The 13969-nt window shown below is 40.6% G+C and overlaps 1 long non-coding RNA gene across 1 annotated transcript in view; it reads right to left on the reverse strand.

Moving 5' to 3' along the window:
• Positions 1 to 6714: 6714 nt before the first annotated feature.
• The window catches only part of LOC120406787, a 59313-nt gene continuing 52058 nt past the window's right edge, over positions 6715 to 13969 (reverse strand). Inside the window, exon 6 of the long non-coding RNA XR_005599582.1 lies at positions 6715 to 6805. This is a non-coding gene — a long non-coding RNA (uncharacterized LOC120406787). The remainder of the gene's footprint in view (positions 6806 to 13969) is intronic.

Here is a 13969-nt window from a genome sequence, read left to right on the forward strand (position 1 = left end):
CCAATATGTTTCTATTGTATTCAGAAAATAATAATGGAGACTTCCTGAGGCTAATTTAAGATTACATAAATTATGTAAAGGCTACATAACCTAGTGGACAAAGTATCTGCATCATATCACACAGAGTAGTGTGTTACTAGGATTGCCAACAGTCCCTTATTACAAGGGAAGTCCCTTATTGTTTCATCTCTGTACAACAAGATCGGGAGTTGCTGAGTGCTGCAAAAAAGCAGCAAGAAATACCCCTGGTGAATGTAGGTGAGTAATTTTATTATTATTAAAGATTATAATAATAATAATAATATTGGGAGGATGGGTAGGGCAGGGGTGCTAAGAAAACAGTCTCTTATTTTTTGAATACAATGTTGGCAATCCTATGTGTTATGCAAAATGTAATTGCATTGTAGTTTAATGTTTTTTAACACAAACAGTACCCAAAAATTCTTCAGAGTTATTGCAAATAATACACATACAGTGCTCAATGATGTCAGAAAGAGAGAGCATTTGACAAGTATAGTCAAGGGGGAAATGATGAGATATGAAATGAGTGGGAGAGTCAATGAAGTGAAAAACCACAGGAAGGCTTTTCCAGATAATAAGAGGAAAGAAGGATTTCACACCAAATGGTACCAGATTTTCTAATTGGACAGAAAGGAGGCCAGTGTTAGATGACCAGAGCACTAGGGGGAAATAGAGAGCATCTTTTAGCAAGTCCATGATAGCTTTTAATAACGAGCAGACAAATTTGAACAGAATCCTAAAATAAATGGGGAGTTAGAAATAAAGGTGCTTGAGGATGGAGTTGATATTGCATTTCTTTGTATATATGAGAAAGTGAATAGAGGCAGTCTGCATGTGCTGGGCTCTGGAGCGGCAAATGGGCAGAGACATGCAATAGTCAAGGCAAGAGGAAAGGAAAGCATGCATACTAATTTCAGAAATGAAAGGCCTGGGTCAAGGAGGAAGTTAGAAAAGATAAGGTGCATTTGATGATCTTCTCTCTCTAGAAAAGGCTCACAAAAAGGCTGAAGGTACTGAAATGGTAATGAGGAATATGAAAAAAGCATAGCGGGCTGAGAAAATAATGGAAGCCACAAAAGAGTTGAACTGTAAAACTTGTATCTTACACATTTTAATTAAGATTCCTATCAAAACAATAATTAGATTAATTTATTTCTAACTCTTCTCTGAAGTAAAAACAGTATCCAATGATTCAGAACAATACTCATGAGAAATAAAGCCAGTTTAGGAAAAATTGTAGCCATATGGATCCCAGGTTGTTAGAGAGACAATGGTGCTGAGGTAAAATCTTTTATTGGACCAACTTCTGTTGGTGAGAGAAACAAGATTTTAGTTTACACAAAGCTCTTCTTCAGGTCTAATAAATGTACTGAGAGTGTCACAGGTAAATACAAAGTGGAACAGATTGTTTAGCATAAGTAGTTAACACATATTTCAAGGGACCACCCATTCAGTGTGGCCAATTATGACTTCTGCAATAATAAGAGAGTGGAAAATGGGGTAGGGGAGGTTATAGATCACTGTAATAAGCCATAAATCCAGGTCTCTATTAAGTCCAAGATTTTTAGTGTCTAGCAAAGTTATGAATTTAAGGTCCCAGCCCAGGCTCATCTTTTGACAGTTTTCTGTAGGTGTCCTTTGAGGACAAGGACTGAGAGGTCAGATATGGAGTAAATGTTTTATGAAAAGTGTTTGCTATGGATGACACAGTGTTTGTGTCATATCATTTTTCTATGTGCGTTCATCTGAGAGCATAGTGATTGTCTCATTTCACCAACAGAGTTGTTATTGGGGCATTTACTGCACCAGATGAGGTATACCACATATTGTGATAGGCATAGGTAGGACCCATGGATCTTGAAAGGTGTGTTCTCAGGGTTATTGATCATCACGTCAGTGGAAATATGTCTGCAGGTTTTGCACCTGTTGTGGCACAGTCTGGTGTGACTTGGAGGTGGTGGATCCTGGTCTGTGCTTGCTTCAGATGATAAACTGGGAGAGACTGGGGTGTTGTTTGAAGGCCAGAAGAGGGGATTTGGGAAAGATTTCTTTCAAAATGTGGTCCCTATCAAGTATGTGTTGCAATTGTTTAATGCTACCCCGTATGGTTTCCAGTGTGGAGTAATAGGTGAGAAGTAGGGGTGTGTGGTCAGAAAGGGTCTTCCTTCTGTATTGAAGCAGATTCTCTCAGGGTATTTGGGTGGCCTGTTCCATGACACAGCTGAACCTCTGTAGTGCGTCTGTTGAAGATGTGCCATCCTGTCAGCATAATTACTCCATCTCAGCAAGAAGTGACATGGCACCAGTGTGGACAATGCGAAACTTGAATCACTCGGGGGGGGGGGGGCCTTTTTCACACTCCTGAGCAATGTAAGTTAGATCAACTTAAGTGTTAGTGTAGTAGATCTGCCCTACATCTGGCTCATCTCTGTGTTAGTATTGTTAAAACATGTATTAGAATTATAAGAATGTGTGTAGTGTTTTGACTTTATTGAATGCTAGTGAGCTCCTGCGTGCATTAATCTCACTCAGAACATCTGTATCCCATATTGTAAGGTAATATTTGAGCAGCTGTATTGTGAGCCTCTGTGACTATGTAAATCACTGAACAGGAGAGAGACAGTAAGAAGCATGAAACGCTGGTCTTCAACAGAAGATGTTAAATAAATAATTGGAGAAATACCAATCTCCTAGAACTGGAAGGGACCTTGAAAAGCCATTGAGTCCAGTCCAGCCCCTTGCCTTCATTAGCAGGACCAAGTACTGATTTTTGCCCCAGATTCTAAAGTGGTCCCCTCAAGGATTGAATTCATAACCCTGGGTTTAAGCAGGCCAATGCTCAAACCACTGAGCTATCCCTCCCCCCAACAGGAAAGATCAATCAAACCAAATGGACTATTGTGGGACATTGAAGAGGACAAAAGACATTGTTGTTCTGCTCTCTCCACCGTGAAGATGAGTCATGCAAATGGATTCCTCCCATCAGCTGAATTTGCAGCTCGGAGTACATAGCAGGAGGGGGATAAGAACCCCAAACAGAAGGAACTGTTTTTCCTCTATGCTGCTTGGACTCTGAGGTTTTTTCTAGGCATAAGCAAGACATCCCCAGCTACGGATTAGCCCTAAAGGACATATAGAGCTTGCTTATTATAGAAGCTTTTAATAACTTTTGAAATTTAAGATTATAAACTCATTTGTTATATATGTTTACCTGCTTTAACCTTTTAAATAACTCTAATTTCCTTTTCCTATTTAATAAATCTTTATATCACTTATTATAGGATTGGCTACAAGATTCATCATTGGTGTGAGATCTAAGGCGCAATTGACCTGAGGTAAGTGACTGGTTCTTTGGGACAGAGAGTAATCTGAATACTGCTCTGATTCTTGGTGTAAGGGTCCAATATATCACAAAAGTATGTTCACCTAGGTAGTGAGATAGATCAGAGTACCCAGTGGAACTGTCTGTGACTCCCTGCTAAGGCTGTTACAGTGCCTGACAAGTTTATACTTGATAACTGGTTGGTGAACCAGTATAGAACTTAGGGTTTGTACCCTGGCTCCTAACTGTCTGCTTTGAGGTTGGTACTCACACTCTGGAGTCACCGCAGGCAGTGTTACGGAGTGTCCTTGTTTGAAGGTGGTTTTAAGTGTGTAAAGGTGTGTATCGCGGACTTTTCCTCAGAGCATCTTCTGTGGTATCCAAGTATCTGGTTGTAAATAACAGATTTCTTGGTGTGTTTCTTGGTCCAGAACCCCTCCCCAATTCATAGTACACGAGGTGTTACTGAGTTACACAAATAGGCAAAAGAAACAGTCCTTTCCTTCCCCCTTCCTTAGAGGAGAGAGGGGAGAAAAAAAAAAAAAGAGAAAAGAAGATTGCCTGTCTGTCAGGCAGTCTTTCTGGATTTAGGTCTATGAGCTTGGTCTATCAGAGTCTATTTCCCTTCAGTGGGGCATACTTCTTTACAGCTGGTCTGTGCAGCTTCAAGAGTGGTATAGCCTGCAACTGTCAGCTGACCTGTCTTTGTTGTCTGTAATCTCTGAAGTGAAGCAGCCCTCTTCCAGCTCACCACCCCTTCCTTTGGCAGGTTTCCCTTTTTTAAACTCCTCACCCTCCAGGCAGAAGAAGTCCTGCGGGTATGCCATTAGTTTTGAACAGCCCAGACGAATTCATTAGTCTCCTCTCCACCAGAGTGAGAGTGTGTCCCTTCACAGGGTGACTACTGGATCTGTGAAGATAAGTGTGGTGATCCATGGGTTTCCTGTATATAGCTGCAGCAAAGAATCCTGTGGCACCTTATAGACTAACAGACGTTTTGCAGCATGAGCTTTCATGGGTGAATACCCACTTCTTCGGATGCAAGCGAAGAAGTGGGTATTCACCCATGAAAGCTCATGCTGCAAAACGTCTGTTAGTCTATAAGGTGCCACACCTTATAGACTTTGCTGCTTCTACAGAACCAGACTAACACGGCTACCCCTCTGATACTGTATATAGCTGTCCATGGGGTTCCATTGTTGAAGCTGATTGTGGTGTTCAGGAAGTTAACTCTGCTGTGGGAGTGTTCTAGAGAGAGTTGGATGGATGATGGTGGTTGTTGAAGTCATGGTGGAATTTTATAAGGGAGTTTAGATCATCTGTCCAGAAGATGAAAATATCACCAATGTATCTCAAGTATATCATTGGTTTTGTGGTGCATTTTTCCTCCTTCTGTCAATGGAGAGGTGTTAACTAGCCACTTTGCCTTGAATAGTCCCTTGAAATGTGTGTTAACTACTTATGCTAAACAATCTGTTCCACCATGTATTTAGTTGACACCCTGAGTACATTTCCCAGATCTGAAGAAGAGCTCTGTGTAGCTTGAAAGCTTGTCCTTCTCATCAACAGAAAATGGTCAAATAAAAAATATTACCTCATCCACCTTGTCTCTCTAGTGTAAGAAAAGAACAGTTCTGCCATATGGTATAAAGATGTGATATCTATAAAAATAGCTAAACTAGAAAAATGTAAGCCTTTAAAGGTGAGATTTCAAAAACAGCTAAAGTGATTTAAGTACATCCAAACCCAAACTGTCAAGTTAAATACGACATAATTAGGGCTACATTAGTTTCATTCCTAATGTTCATAAATCCTTTCACATGAACTCTAAATGAGGGAGGGGATCAAATTAGTTTTAAATGTGTCTTATTTAATGTAAGCATTTAAAAGGCCAGGGCTTTTCTCTTTTACAAAATTCTTTCATTGGTAATTTAAGAAAAAAATAAAGAAAATACTATACAATGAGTAAGATATTTAAATTAATGCAATAGCCATTAGAATCAATGAAAAAATTAAACATTAAAGTCTTTTGCTTTTTTGCTTTTAGCGCTTTTTTCTTGTTGGTTTGGTTTGTTTGTTTTTTATTTTTTACACAGGATCAGCTTACACTAGTTTAAAATGGTATCTACAAATGTTGTTTCAGTAACGATATCATATATGATCCTTGCTATATCACAACTGCACAAATGCATCTATGGGATACCAAATTTTAGTGTAATTTTTCTATTTGCAATGTAAAGTTATTTTCTCCATCAAAGCTGTGTTTGACAATTCTCTCTACCATGCTGAATAAACTAGAGGTTATTTGATTTTCATTCTGAGTATTAAATATTTTGCAACCAATAGACATGTCAGTACCCATTTCTTGATGTTCACTGGAACATATCATTCATTTACTAATTCTAGAGTACAGACATTTGGACAGATAAAATCATAGGGTTAGAAGGGCGAGAGGCGGAAGCGGAGTAGACGGGGGAGCCGCGGTCGTCGATCCCACGCCGTGGGGACGGGAGGTAAGTTGATCTAAGATATGTCGACTTCAGCTACACTATTCTCATAGCTGAAGTTGCGTATCTTAGATCGATCCCTCCCCACACTCACAGTGTAGACCAGGGCCTAGTCTAACCCCCTGCCAAGATGCAGGATTTGTTGTGTCTAAACCATCCAAGACAGAGGGCTATCAAGCCTCCTTTTGAAAACCACCAGTGAAGGAGCTTCCACAACCTCGTGAGGCAGTCTGTTCCATTGTCCTACTGTTCTTACAGTTAGGCAGTTTTTCCTGAGATTTAATCTAAATCTGCTGTGCTGTAGTTTGAACCCATTGCCTCTTGTCCTGCCTTCTGTGGCAAAAGAGAACTACTTTTCTCCATCTTTTTAATGGCAGCCTTTCAAGTATCTGAAGACTGTTATAATGTCACCCCTTAATCGCCTCTTTTCCAAACTCACCATACCCAGTTCCTTTAGCCATATGGCTTTTATTCCATCCCTTTGATTACTTTGTCACTCACCTCTGGATCTTTTCCAGTTTCTCTATGATCTGTGGAAAGAACTTTGTATAAATTCTGTAGTGTGGCTGAGCATGCTTCCTGCCCTCTAGGAATGGAAGTGGGGTATATGTACAGTGTATGTTTAAAACACCAAATCCACTAGCATAAAATAGCTTAATTTTTCACAGCAGCAATGTCAGCAGAAGGTTAAAATAACTGGTCTGGCTACAAGTTTTAAATAATTTTTAATCATGGCTGCTTTAATTTTTTATATTTTAGCTTAAATGCTTGAGCAGGCTATTTAAGAAGTATATAAAAACTATAAAAGATTACTGTTTTCCATGAGATTCTTTGGGGAGAGGGGTATTTTTAAAGACTAAAATAACCCAACATATTTCCTCTCTTCTTCACCATTCCTCATTCCTCTCTTTCTCCCTCCTTTCCTTTTCATCTCTTCTCCTGGAATTCCAAAAATCTAGGAAAAAGCAATATTTTTTCATTGTTGACATGGAGACTATACATTGGACAAAAACTAGCTGTCTTTTTTCTCTCTTTTCCCCAAAGCACCAGACATGTTGCGGTAACCATGGACAGAGGTGCTGAACTGAGTTCCTAAAGGACAGGGAAATTGCTAGCACATCACAGCCGCTGGGGATGATGGAAAGACAAACAATCTGCCTGAAGCACAGGGCTTTGAAAGCACAAACTTGTCTGCATGCAACTTTTAAAATTATTATTATTATTATTACTTTTAAATGGCTTAACTTTGCAGAGCATTGTGTGTGTTCAACTCAATTTTTTACTGTTCTAAACCTTGAACACAGTGTGTTCATTGTTATTTATTAAGAAATAATTGAAAATATCTTTACATTTATGGTTTTGAGTCTTACACAATTCACTGAAATGCCTAGCTTCATTGTCATAAAATCCACACATTTACTATACTTAAATCCTCACATAAAGTGTGATAAAATGCACATATGAAGCATGATAAAATCCTTGCACCACTGCACATACACATGAAGCTGTGCACTAATCATGATTAAAACCTTATACAAACGCAATAAATTGTTCACATGCAGCCCCAACACTCAAGTTAGTAGCAAAATGTATCGCTGACTGTGTGCCCCTGAGTAGTTACCGCATTCTATAGAGGTCGCCTTTCTGGCAGTTCAAAACATTCAGCAAATCTGTCCACTTTCTCCTCCCATACAGCCGCAAGGCTTTCTCCCTTGCTCTCACAAAAGGTTGTGCAAAACACAGCAAGCAGCTATCATAAAGACGCAGATATCTCATCGGCCCCGAACCCCAACGGCTCCTTCATCTACCTCTTAATCTCCCAAATGTACATTCCAATGTCATTCTACAAATACTCAGGATACAGTTAAACAGCTCCTTTTTCTCATCCAAGTAAAAAGTAAGCAGCATCTCCCAGATGACTGAAAGAATGGCAACAACATCAATGTCTGCAATGACCATCGGAGTAAATGTTTCTATTCTCATTGGAGAAAACAGTTCAAAGTTTCTAAAGTTCCTGGATCATGGACCTTTCCACTGTGATCAAGCAAACCTTGCAGCACCATGGTGAAATGGCCTTTCTGTTGATGAACTCAGAGACCTGGTATGGGAGAGCAAAGAATAGGTATGTGTCCCATCAGAATAGGTATGTGTCCCCACAACTGGGGAACCCCAACCATGGAAACCAATTAATAAACTCCTGTATTTTGCCCAGCCAGATGACATGGGATGACAGCACATCCTTGATAGCTGCACACATAAAAAACAAACAGATGATGGGATGAAAGGAGAGGAATCATAGGAATTATTTAATTTGATCCCAACCCTCCGAATTTCAGTAGTTTCTCACATTGCACAGTGCAAAAATTGCCCTGAATGCACACAGTACAGCCATGGAGCAATACACCATGGGATGTCTACTTAGAAGCTGAGTGCTTACTTCAAAACTTTGCAGTGCTGTCTGGCTGCAACAATACAAACTAAAAGTACCATAACTGGAGAACAACAGTATGGTGAATAATAAGGCATCTTAAAGACTAACAGATTTATTTGGGCATAAGCTTTCATGGGTAAAAAAACCCACTTCTTCACATGCTAGGATCTTGCAACTTATGATAGTTTTCATAAAGTTCATGAATATCTTACCAAAATGAAAATGCATCTGTGATGGCAGTTCATGGTGCGATCCAGACTAATAAGAGGTTGTGTCACCATGTGCCCTGCAATCCTGGGTGCCTTGCAATGCTCTTACTGCTGGAGCTCCCAGCCTGGGATCTCACTTCAGAAGTGGATTTTTTTACCAATGAAAGCTTATGCCCAAATAAATCTGTTAGTCTTTAAGGTGCCACCGAACTACTCGTTGTTTTTGTAGATACAGACTTACACAACTACCCCTCTGAATATGGTGAATACGCTCACTCAACAGTTGTTGTGGATCGCTTAATGTGGATACACAAAACCTGCAACAAGTTTCAAGTGCAGACATGCCCTATGGGGTTCTGATTGCCTAGTTGGCAGGGAAACCGACATTCCAATTGTTTATTCAATTGAATCTAGAGAAAGAGATGAATTACTTTGAACACCATATCCAGTTAATATTACAACCATTTAACCAGAGCAGATAGGTCCATATTCTGAAATTTAATGTGGTTGTGCAAAACCAAAATACCCTTCTCCTTATCTTGAAACCAAAAATAGACCTCTTTGACTTATCCCATGATCTGGATGATGGGATGAATTGCACCCTCAGCAAGTTCGCAGAGATACTAAGCTGGGAGGAGAGGTAGATAGGCTGGAGGGTAGGGATAGGGTCCAGAGTGACCTAGACAAATTGGGCCAAAAGCAATCTGATGAGGTTCAACAAGAACAAGTGCAGAGTCCTGCACTTAGGAAGGAAGAATCCCATGCACTGCAACAGGCTGGGGACTGACTGGCTAAGCAGCAGTTTTGCAGAAAAGGACCTGGGAATTACAGTGGACGAGAAGCTGGATATGAGTCAGCAGTGTGCCCTTGTTGCCAAGAAGGCTAATGGTATATTGGGCTGTATCAGTAGAAGCACTGTCAGCAGATAGAGGGACGTGATTATTCCCCTCTATTTGGCACTGGTGAGGCCACATCTGGAGTACTGTGTCCAGTGTTGGTTCCCCCACTACAGAAGTAGACAAATTGGAGAGAGTCCAGTGGAGGGCAACGAAAATTATTAGGGGGCTGGGGCACATGACTTATGAGGAGAGGCTGAGGGAACTGGGATTGTTTAGTCTGCAGAAGAGAAGAGTGAGGGGGGATTTGATAGCAGCCTTCAACTACCTGAAAGGGGGTTCCAAAGAGGATGGAGTTCGGCTATTCTCAGTGGTGGCAGATGACAGAACGAGGAGCAATGGTCTCAAGTTGCAGTGGGAGAGGTCTAGGTTGGATATTAGGAAACACTATTTCACTAGCAGGGTGGCGAAGCACTGGAATGGGTTACCTAGGGAGATGGTGGAATCTCCATCCATAGAGGTTTTTAAGGCCTGGCTTGACAAAGCCCTGGCTGCAATGATTTAGTTGGTGTTGGTCCTGCTTTGAGCAAGGGATTGGACTAGATGACCTCCTGAGGTCTCGTCCAACCCTAATAATCGATGATTCTATGTGGTGGTGTTTTTTTCCAGCATGTCTAATGGCACAATATTTTCACCCATTTTGATATCAATAAAATTCTGAAGCTTTTAAACCATACACATAGGACACAACTTTCATCACACAGAGTAGATCCATCTCGTTGTAGCTGCAGAATTCCCTAAATTATAAGCAGTGGAATACATCTTCTTAGATGGTGAAGAACTTCAGCAAGCAACCAAGATCATGGCAGTGGATATAGCCCCAGAATTGGATGATCTAAAGTGAAATTTTATGTGTTATCACCTCAGCTTTGCTCTTTTTTCCCTCCCACAGTATTTGGAGCGAGTCTTCCCTGTGGGAACACTGAAGGTTGAAATCCGTTCACTCTCTCACACACAAAAAAGCAAAGACTCTGAGATTTGTGCTTCCTGTAAGCCCCTATCACTTATCTACATAGGTATAAGCATCTGGGCCAAGGCCCTAGCTGTTCAGCTACAGGTCGTTCAGACTTTAACTGCTCCTGCCCAGGGAGGTTACGTTAATAGCAGTTTTCTGGCAATGATGTCTGACAACTAATCAGCCTTATCAATAGGATAATTTAGAGCACATCCACTCTCTTCATCTCCACAGAAGCAAAGAAAGCATTTGACAGGGTAAATTGGAATTTTATGTTTGGCACTTAGATGTTGTTACATTCTGGGATGCAATCCAGACTGGTGAGTCCAGAGTTGTGTCACCTCTTACACTGTAACTCTGAGTGCTTCCCAATGCCTTGCTATTGTTCCTCTCTGCCTGGGAGATCCACAGTCAGCAAAAAGTATGCCACACAGGGGCTATGGGGCAATAGACAGGTTGCTGGGGCAGAGCTGCTGAACCAGGGCTGTCTACCACACAGACACTCAGGGTGTGACCTGCATGCTTGAAAGCTGGCTGTGAGATCTCAGGCTGGGAGCTCCAGCAGCAGAGCATTGCAAGACACCCAGCATTGCAGGGCACATGGTGACACAACCTCTTATCAGTCTGGACTGCACTATGAACCGTCGTCACAGATGCATTTTCATTTTGGTAAGAGATTCATGAACTTTATGAAAACTATCATAAGTTGCAAGATCCTAGCATTTGTCTTCTAACCAACAGCCTTCAGGGGGTGTTGTTTCATGTGGGCAGAGTTGACCAATATCCTGATTGTTTCTCACCCTCTGACATTTGCCACTAGTGAACACCCAAACATTACACAGTACTCAAATAAACAAAAAAGACAAATTATCCGAGGATGCTGACAACATACTGCTCGAAGTCATCGACCCAGCCACTTCCATTCCTAAATTACACGCCCATATTACAGAGTTGGCAGGATATTCGGTTTTAAAGATTAATTTAGATAGATGGCATTCAGGACAGGGCAAGGTAACATTCTGGAGAACCTGCATTAAAAGACTTCCCCTTTAGGCAATCCCCCAATGTACTGTCAATATTTTGACACAAGATGACAACAATATTTTCCAGATTTAGCCTGTGAAAAATCCAGTGAAATCAGCATACATATGTTCACTGAGAGGGTGAACTGGTAAATCTATACATTTATTTAGCAATTGAAACAAAAACCACTTTTTCATTACTATAAAGAAGGAAGGAAGTGTCACTTGACACGAGTCCCCGAGTTTTCTCTTCTAATATCAAATAAGGAATGTAGGGATAATAGTGTTGTTCTTATTCTAAAGCCTCTCTCTCTCTCTCTCTCAGTTAATGGAATAATTTCCTGAAAACTATTTAAAGTGAAATGCTGCCCCTGACAGACTCATGAGTAGAGCTCCCATTAACTTTTGTAGTAGTTGCATGTGTGTACCTAAAAGCAGAATGTGGCCCTTAGTGTTTCAGTGGAATACCTGTTCCATTATTAAAATCAAATATGGTACTACCTTCAATGGGGCTTCCTTCCAAAGTAAGGGCCCAATCCTGCAAACATTATGCATGAGTATATTTGCTCATGTTAGTAGTTACACTGATGCTACCCGTGCAAATGAAGTTACTCATATACATAGATGTTTGCAGGATCATGACCTTACCTACCACTCAGCATACAGGTTGGCAGAATCTGGCACTACAATTTTGCTATGGCACAATCCTGCCCACAATCTTGTCCACAGATATACAGGCTTATAATATCCTGGGTGTTGAAAATCAGCTATTGTTATTGGGCCTCGATGAACAGCAGCTGACGTTAAAAAGATACGTGCTTGTATTTCCGCTGGCAGGCAGTAATGGAGACATCTATTTACATCTTAATGTAAACACAGCCCTAGAACAACTCTTTGTGGGGAAACATCACACAACTCTGCCATTGTGAAATGTGTAAGGTGTAACATACTTACGATTATAAAATAATTTCCATGCTCAGGAAAATATATCCTTACATTCTTAAAACATAGCAACCACAAACCTCCTAAACAAAGGTCTGCCCTGATTTCTAATCACCAAACCTTTTCAAAAACCAGACTTAGGGCCTGATTCTGCGAACACTTATCTATCAGTATAAACGTACTCACAGGAGAAATCCTAATGAGCCTAATGCAAGTATAACTGTTTGCAGGATCATGACCTTAAGAAGAATCTATTGTTGGAAAGATTTGTCAGAGTTGTCAGAACATTATAAAGACCACAGGAAAAAAGACTGTTCCTTAAAAAGTCAGTTAACTACTTTCACAGCAATGGATCACTCATCAATTGATGCAGCTCAGCAAGCAATAATTACTTGTTAACTTATACTGGCGAGACAGTTTTTACCCAAAGGCAACAAGTGTGTTTTGGCATATATTAAGATTTAAACAGATGTGTCTGTTACAGCTGATGTGTAACTAAGGACCTACAGAGTCTGCAAAACTTTACCATTTCAGGTTAAAGTCAAATTACGTAAAACACATTTACAAAGATGTTCTGTACTGTCCCTAAACCTTGATCTGATTGGTCTGCTATTTATAAATCCTCTATCAGTTTAGTGTCTAATCTGCCCTGTATTGTTTCTAAATAACAAGTACAATAAAATTTCTTTATCAGCCTCTTCTTCTGCTAATCTTTTCAAGGTTTTTCATATTCCATGCATCAGGCTAGCATTATATTGCATCATTTTTGTAGAGAACATACACACACGGGGAGCTAGCTAATCTAGCTAGTAGTGTCTTTTTCATTTTCCAGTGTAGACATTAAAGAGAAGAGATTTTGTTTTTTTTTTTTTTTTTTTTTTTTTTATATTGGCATTATCATATCAACTATTATGACTGTTTACAGTTCCCTTAGAGCCTGATCCAAAGTCCACTAAAGTCAATGAGAGTCTTTCTACTGACTTCCACAGGCATTAGATCAGGCCCTAAATAAGACATAAGATAGGAAACACTATAACTGTCTGACTTCACAAGGCTCTCACCTGAACACAGTAAAACCTCTGACTCAGGTTTGCGGGTGCTTTAAGCACAGGCTAGTTTACTTAACTAGGGTATGGATTAGAACCTGGATACTGCTGTCACGTGGGCTGGAACCCACCTACTCTACAGTGATGATGCAGGCAAAATCACTTGAATGCTGATTGTCCTCCAATCAATACCCTTCCCACAATTCTCCCCAAAGGACAAACAAGTTCCCCTGTAATTGACACAAGTGTCTGGGAAAGAATCCCAGAGCACTTCAGCACAAAGAACCGTGGGATATGCTCCAGACACACATGGGCAAGTGCAGAAATAGTAAGGACACAGTAACATTGGCATGGCTTTGCTGCAGGAACACTCACGCCTGGGCTGTGCTAACCCAGGTGCTTAGACTCAGGTGCAATTCATCCAAATTAACAATGCAGTGAAAACATACTCTCCATGGTCAGGAGGACAGCTCTGTTGATCAGTGCAGAGGAGAGACAGAGCTAATGACCACTTCTTTCTTGGCCCTTTTATGACAATTTGCACTCCAGATGTGCTAGCAGGAAGCAATGTAGTTCAGGGATTGCAGTTCTCCTTGGTCCATGAACAGGAGTCTAATG

Source organism: Mauremys reevesii, linkage group 5 (assembly GCF_016161935.1).
Source record: "Mauremys reevesii isolate NIE-2019 linkage group 5, ASM1616193v1, whole genome shotgun sequence".
NCBI classification, from domain to species: domain Eukaryota; kingdom Metazoa; phylum Chordata; order Testudines; family Geoemydidae; genus Mauremys; species Mauremys reevesii.